Consider the following 8,113-nt stretch of genomic DNA (forward strand, 5'->3'; position numbering starts at 1 on the left):
ATGTAAATACCAAGGATGGAAAGGAATTCCTCAGAGTAAGGCAGGGAGCTAGGAGAGTCAATTCAGCAATGGCAGTTTCAGGCTGAAGATCAGGAAAAACTTCAGAATAGTGAGATCAGAGGGTTTTTGGTTTTTTTAAACCTAAGGAAATTCTTAGGCAAAAAGCTTAATTTAGTTTAAGGAAAAACCCCTCACAGAACAGTGGCATTTTCTCAAACATCAGAAAGGCAAGAACTCAATGTTGAGCGCAACCTCACATTACAAAACCCCAAACATCAGAAAGGTGCACCGCTTAGATCCTCCACATAACATTAGCTCTGCCCCAATATGAAAACTCACCGAATAACCGAAAACCAGGAGACGATCCTGTCCTTTAACACCACCACCACATGCTTCAGTGACTAAAAAAACTGAAATGTGATTTAGCTCTCCACATCTATAGCATAGGCTCTTTAGGGCAGGAACCAGGTCTTGTCTCTCAACCACCATGCAGGTTAATGGTGCTGAATAACTAGAGTAATTGTGCATTTATATCAAAATATTGTAGCCCTTATCACTACAGATAAATCATCCGCAGTTTCTTCTGCAAGGCCAAATGCTGTTGCCCAAAAGAAACAGGCCGTGACATCTCTTTACCAGAAGAGATCACCTAATGAGGACAATTATGTAGGGCAATTCCTGAAAAAAAGATGGCATTTCAAACGTTTTTGAAATGTCCTCAGAGATCAAGCCCAGACATAATGCTGTTGTACGTGGGTTATCACCCTCTAAAAGGCTGGATCCCAAATCAGGGCGCTTGCATGCCAGCGATCACACTTGTGCGTCAGATACAGAGGCCCTCATCTCCAGGGGCAAACTACGTGCATCTGATAGGCTTAGGGGATTTGAGAAGTCTGCAGTCATAAACCAGGGGCTTCCCAGAGTCAATCAAAAACTCCATCAACACGTCTTCACCCCATGTGCATCAGCAGGTGCATGATGCTGTATGGGATGGAAGGGACCAGGACAGAGATAAGGATGTTTTGTTGACTGACTGCATTTTCAGGTAACATTTGTATTCCTTGAAAGAGCAACATTCTCTCTGAAGGGTCTTCCACTTAAGTAACTGAGACAACCTCCAACTAAACTACATTTTATGGCTGGGAGATGCACATGCACTAAGTCTGTAAGGCATGCTGGGATGAGAAGGGCTCTAGTAGCACAAGATGAGATTGTCACCTCCCCTTCAAACTCCTTTCCCAAGCCCCCACGAGCAATATCTTCCTCGGCATTCCAATTTCATCGCACGAGGAGCTTACAGACTCAACTGCACCCCAGCTCCCTTGAGCCTTCCTTCTCAGAAGGCGGTATACTGTACCCCGGCCGTCCTCTAGTGTCTCCATCACCTGGTCCCAATGGGCTGCTGAGAACTTCATCACACTATTGCCTTCGTTTGAGGTTTTTGGGAAGCAAGGATTGTAAAGCAACTGATCTGCTAAACTGGGACCCTACAATAACAGTGCCATAGCAGGCACCTGTCATCTGTTCTCCTGCATAAGTCATAAGGTGAACTTTACAAGGAGTCTTCAGAGAGCACGTTTTGTTTCACTGCTTGCTCACAGAGGCAGCAGGGAAAGCCACACCCAGGAACTAAAGCACATCAACCAGGCCCTGCCATTTTTGGCCTGACAACTTAACAGTCTTACCACCTGGTGCTCCTATTGCTAAGGGAAGTACTGGAGTCAGTGAAGAAGCAAAAGACTGAACATGCGCATACCCAACTGTAACAACTTCCCTCCCACGCCCTCTTGGATATGCTGTATTAAAAAAGAATAACTGTGGGGAAGTTCTGTGGTCTGTTTTATACAGGTGATCACAACTAGATGATCACAATGGTCCCTTGTGACCTTGGAATCTAAGGAATCAGTCATGCAGAATTTTTTTCCAGCAAGGCTACTCAGGGCCATGACTCCTTCAAACTGAGAACAGGCAAAGGGGGCGTGAAATTCTCCCCAGCCTAAGGGGCTGAGCACTTCAATGAAGCCTTGGTCACTCACTGTTCCTTTGTCACTGTTGGACAGGTTCTTTATAGTTCCCTGCTCCTAACGAGCTCCTTTGGCCGCTCCACATCACTGCAGTCATGAGGCCTTGTCAAGACACCTATTATTATACTGTGTAAAGGTCCTGGTTAGGGATCGGGGCCCCACCGAACTAGGCACCGTACACACAATAAGAAGATGGTTCCTGTTATGATTTCTCTGCCCTAGACACTCAAGCCTTAGAAAGGCCCTTTCAATGACTGGAAAAGAAACCAGCGCAGGCCCTATGTCCCAGAGCTGGAGTTAGCAGAGACATTCAGCTCCTGGTGGATTTGTGCTCAGTGAAGAGGGCACCCACTTCCACGCCACCTCAACCCACCCAGGATCGAGTGTTGATCCAGCCCAGGGATGCGGAAGGAACAGGATTTGGAAATAACCAACTGACCTCAGAGGCCTGTCTAGCACCAACTAAACTAAGCATGAGGCCCAGAAGTCAAATTAAGCCAAAGACCCACAGTGGCCTCTCCCCATTGGACCTCTGCGAGCTGCCGAGTAACCAACTGACTGTAGGAGCTGCCCTGCAAACAAGCTCCACAGACCTGTCAGTCTGAACAGACACAGGAAGCTGGGGAGAAAACTGCAGGAGACACAGAGGCATTTCCACATTCATTAATTTTGCCCTGCCCAGCAGACACCACTGGCATCCACCCCCACAACAATGTTTAGAGAAGCCATCAAAGGAGCCATTCTCCAGGCCTCTGAAGGTTCAAAGCCACTTTCATTCCCTCTGGCTGGGGCAAAAGGAAACACCCCAACTAAAAATAAACCTATCTCCCCACTCCTGTAATCCAAGCAGCTTCAACTCATTGGGGCAGAATGAGCTAGTCTACAGGGTCAACCACAAGGATAGCAGGGTCCTGAAGGGACCACACTGGGGGAATGAATGAAGGGCCTCTGGGTAAAAAAGCTCCCTACAGACAAATTCAGGAAACCTTGGGCAAGCCAGCAGACATAGCAACACACTCAGGACTGAAAGCTGGGCTCCTGCTGAGGGAAAACTGGCTCAGAGAAGCCGCAGCTGAAAGGAGACGGATGTATTTCAGGGTGGGCTAAGCACTATCTAAAGTGGTTTTTAAGGTTCATCTTAATGGTGGGGCTGGCAAGCAAAAACAACAAGGCCTGGCCAACAGTACTGCTCAGCTCCAATTGGATCCAAGCAGCTGGGAGACGCCACAGCAATACCAAAGGTACGAACCTAGGGATTAAGCACACTATACAGCACCCATCACTGTAGTACCTGGAATTGCCAGCTTGATGATCTGATGGTGCCAAGCAGAACAGAGCTCAGCTCCCACTGGAACGCGGAGGAAAAAGCAGGGACTAGCCAGTTAGATGGAAGGAAGGATCTACTGGGCCAATGGCAGTAGCTAACCCAGTGGTTACAACTAATCTGGTGTACTTCACAGTCTTATTTAGTATCTCGTTAATGAGCTCTCGATGGAATCCCTGCAGTTCTACCAGTACGTCACTGTTTTCCAGGCTGCCTGAGAATGTAACACGCTCTCTGTTCTCACCTGCAGGGCCTGGGACCGTACAGGGGTTAAAATGAGAAACAAGGAAAACATCAAAGCAAGGAGGTGCAAAGAGCCCCCCCACCCCCTCTCAGATGTGGAGGGATACTGCAACAAAGGCATTGGAGACCCCCACCACTGCCAGCACGTGTAGTGTGACAGACAGGGACGAGAAGACCAATGAGCCCCTGTGTGTGCAATGTAGCAGGCGGGATGAGGCCCTTCTTCCTTGGCCTTTGGAGGAGAGAAGCCCAGCCAGCCCGGGCGCTTTCTTAACAGCAGGCAAAGCTCCTGCCAAAAAAACGCTGATGCTGTGGAATGTGCTGGGTTAGCAGAACAGCTCATTCCTGGAAAAGCATCAACGCAGCGGGAGAGCAAGGAGGGAGAAGGGGGGATCTGAGCAACTCGACCTCCACACCTGGGGAACAAGGGAGTCACCACAAAACAATTCGCTCACCAGCACCCCCTCCTCCTGGCCTCTCCGCACAACAGGCCCAGCACAGCCCCTTTGTTCTCAGCCCATATTCCTGGACCAGTCAACAGTGCAGCCTCCTCGCAGAGCGGAACTGGTAAGGCACAAAACCAGGCAGACATCTCCAATCACATCTGAGACCTGGGCAGACATTTGTTGGGAGGAGGGTGAATATTCACTGGATTTATTCCCCACCACCATGTGGGCAATTGGTTTGTGTTTAACAACAGGTCTGCCCGGGGCGGTGGGAGGCAACAAAACTGCCTCTGACTACACCCTGGCCTCATGTCACCGACCTAAGTTCCATCTAAGCTGCACAGCCGCATAGCAGCCTATTTAGCGCCGCGCAGGCGCTCAGGGCTGCGGCAGAGAGAGGCGCCTCTCCCCGCCGGCCCCAGCCCAGCCACGGACCTGCAGCGGCCAGGAGAGAGGCACCCCTCCCGGAGGCCCAACCCAGCCCAGCCCCAGATCTGCCACAGTCAGGGAAGAGGTGCCTATCCCGCGGCCCCAGCCCCAGAGCTGCCGAGGTGGGGAGAGGCACCTCTCCCACCCCCAGCCCAGGAGCTGATGCGGGGAGAGAGAGCTGGGCGGGAATCCTATCTCCCCACCATAGCTCCGGGGCAGCCTGCACCCCAAACCTCTCATCCCCAGCCCCACGCCAGAGCCCTCACCATCCGCACCCCAACCCTCTGCCCCAGCCCTGAGCCCCCTCCCACATTCTGAACCCCTCGGCCCCACCCCTGCCACATGAATTTTGTTATATGCACCAATACAGAGGTGATGTGTGACACATCACCTCCATATTGGTGCACATAACAAAATTCTTTCCGCACATGCGTGGGAAAAATTAGAGGGAAAACTGTCACCGACCATCACATACTGCCCTCTCACTGCCCCAACAGTGGAAGGGGGGAAACCCAAACACGAGACACTTAGGATGAAGGAGAAGGCACAACCTCTCTAATCAGACTCTAGGGCGGAAGATTCCAGTAGTGTCAGCCCCCATGGCCTCCCACAGTGCAGCTGCCCAGAGGGGCTTGTAAAGCAAGGGCAGTGTGGGTGAGGTTGGGAGTTCTACCCATACACCTCTGAGGCCAGGCTAAGGATGACTCCATATGGGATGCGGGGCTGGACAACGGCAGGCAGTGCACCCACTGATGGGGCACCTCCGCTTCCTACAGTAAGGAAGCAGCGCTGGCTTCTGCTCATGTGGGAGCAACTACAAAGCTCCATTCTTGGGCCTTGATGGCTATTTCATTTGAAGTAGCATCTAAAGGATAAGTCATGTTTCTCAGTCCTAGCACACAAATTTCACACAGGCTCGTTCCCAAACACATCACTTCAGATCAGCAGCTATGTTCCTTCTACACCCTGCTCCCATTTCCAATGAAATGCCCTGTAAGGACAGAGAGGGGAGAGAGGGGCAGCTGTGGGGAGAGTCAGAATCCTGTGCCCTTTTCTCTACAGGCTCACAAAATCTCCAGATAGCCTGTGGGACTATCAACAGCAACTTCTCTCCTGACGGCACTCTGTGCCTACGCAGACAGCCTCTGCAAAGCCAACAGGGGAGTCAAAAACAAGCCCCAAATCACCTTCTTTTATAGTATGACAAAGCATTAGCCCCAGACAATGACAGAAGGAACCCCACAAAGTGGATGCGTCCCTTTCCAAAAGTAGGGCCAGAGCAGCTGCAGAGGATGGCTTAAGAAACAACTGGATAGTCATGGATCCTGGACTCTACATCCCAGCATACCTTCTGGGGGAAGGGAGGGCGACCAGTTACACCAATTCCCTACAGCACTCAGATGCAGGGGAGGACAGCGAGAGCCAGCTTGAGAACTATTTCCAACCACAGCTGGAGCAATTACTGGACAACTCCTCTGCACCAGAGCCAAGCAGGGAAGGAGGAAATCACACGCCTAGTAGAGTGTGCCCACCAGACAAATGTCAGCAAACTGGAAAGAATTCAGAGAAAAGCAAGAAAAACATGCATCCAACGAAGTGGGCATTCACCCACGAAAGCTTATGCTCCAATACATCTGTTAGTCTTAAAGGTGCCACAGGACTCTGTTGCTTTTAACAAAAACAGTGCGGCTGGAATGATCAACCTGCAAGGAGACAGTTACAGAAATACACCTGTCTACCGTGGGAAGAGGCATGCAGAATAGGAACAGACAGACCCGAGCACTGGACCGGCTAGCCTGGTCTCCTATCTCCAACAGTGGCCAGTATAGACATTTGGGAGGAAGTTGCAAGAAATTCCCGGAACGAACACTGAATGGGACAGATCTTAAGAGCATTTTATACTAAATCCAGCCATTTCTCAGGCTCTTCCCCGGAGGCAGGGCCCCGCACTAGAGCAATGTACCTGCTGTAGGACAGACATGGCCTCTCAGCAGGCCCACCATAAAAAAAGATTATTTTCCAGACAAATCAAAGTCTCTTGGTTTAGTCTTGCCCTCTGCACTACTCCCAGTGCCAAGCAAACACCAGACCTTGGGGTCCAGGGAAGCGCAACAGAAAGGAAGGGGACACTGGTTTTGGCAACTGGAGGAACAAGAAAAGAAAGAAAGATGCTCTGATCCTACCTAGTAAGAAAGAGGATGCGCTGGGACTGAATCAGAGACCCAAAATAAAAATAAATAAAATAAATTAATGGCGATATCCCATCTCCTAGAACTGGAAGGGACCTTGAAAGGACATCGAGTCCAGCCCCCTCCCTTCACTAGCAGGACCAAGTACTGATTTTGCCCCAGATCCTTAAGTGGCCCCCTCAAGGATTGAACTCACAACCCTGGGTTTAGCAGCCAATGCTCAAACCACTGGGCTATCCCTCCCCCCACCAAAAAAAAAAAAAAGCAAGCAAGTCACAGAACAAAACTAACCCTGACCAGAGTCAAGTCAACCACTCCCCCAAGGAGATGGCATACTGCTCCAAGCTGCAGCTATTATGTGACTAAACAACAGAATTCTGAGTTCTGTAGCAGTGTTGAAAGGTGGTTACAACTAGCAGTTAGTTAAATCTTTTCCAACACCACTTCAGAGTGGTCCATTGCGGATAATTATGTTCAGCAACAGATCCACTTCCTGCCCCAATGTATCTGCAGGATGGGAAGAGTTGTTACGTGACCCGGGACTTTCACTTTCCTCACTCTTAGCCGTATTGAAACATTAATATAGCATCTCACAAAACCGGGTGACTGGGCAACAAAATGGCAGATGAAATTTAATGTTGATAAATGCAAAGTAATGCATATTGGAAAACATAATCCTAACTATACATATACAATTATGGGGTCTAAATTAGCTGTTACCAATCAAGAAAGATCTTGGAGTCATTGTGGATTGTTCTCAGAAAACATCCACTCAACGTACAGTACGGCAGTCAAAAAAGCGAACAGAATGTTGGAAATCATCAAGAAAGGGATAGATAATAGACAGAAAATATCCTATTGCCTCTCTATAAATCCATGGTACGCCCATACGTTGAATACTGCGTGCAGATGTGGTCGCCCCATCTCAAAAAAGTTGTATTGGAATTGGAAAAGGTTCAGAAAAGGGCAACAAAAATGATTAGGGGTATAGAATGGCTTCTGTATGAGGACAGATTAATAAGACTGGGACTTTTCAGCTTGGAAAAGAGGCGACTAAGGGGGAATATGATAGAGGTCTATAAAATCATGAGTGGTATAGAGAAAGTAAATAAGGAAGTGATATTTACTCCTCATAATACAAGAACAAGGGGCCACCAAATGAAATTAATAGGTATCAGGTTTAAAACAAACACAAGAAAGTATTTTTTCACGCAATGCACTGTCAACCTCTGGAACTCCTTGCCAGAGGGTGTTGTGAAGGCCAAAACTATAACGGGGTTCAAAAGGGAGCTAGATAGATTCATGGAAGATAGGTCCATCAATGGGCCAGGATGGGCAGGAATGGTGTCCCTAGCCTCTGTTTCTCAGAAGCTGGGAATGGGCGACAGGGGATGGATCACTTGATGATAACCTGTCTGTTCGTTCCCTTTGGGGCACCTGCCATTGGCCACGGTCAGA

This window comes from Trachemys scripta, chromosome 9 (assembly GCF_013100865.1).
Source record: "Trachemys scripta elegans isolate TJP31775 chromosome 9, CAS_Tse_1.0, whole genome shotgun sequence".
NCBI classification, from domain to species: domain Eukaryota; kingdom Metazoa; phylum Chordata; order Testudines; family Emydidae; genus Trachemys; species Trachemys scripta.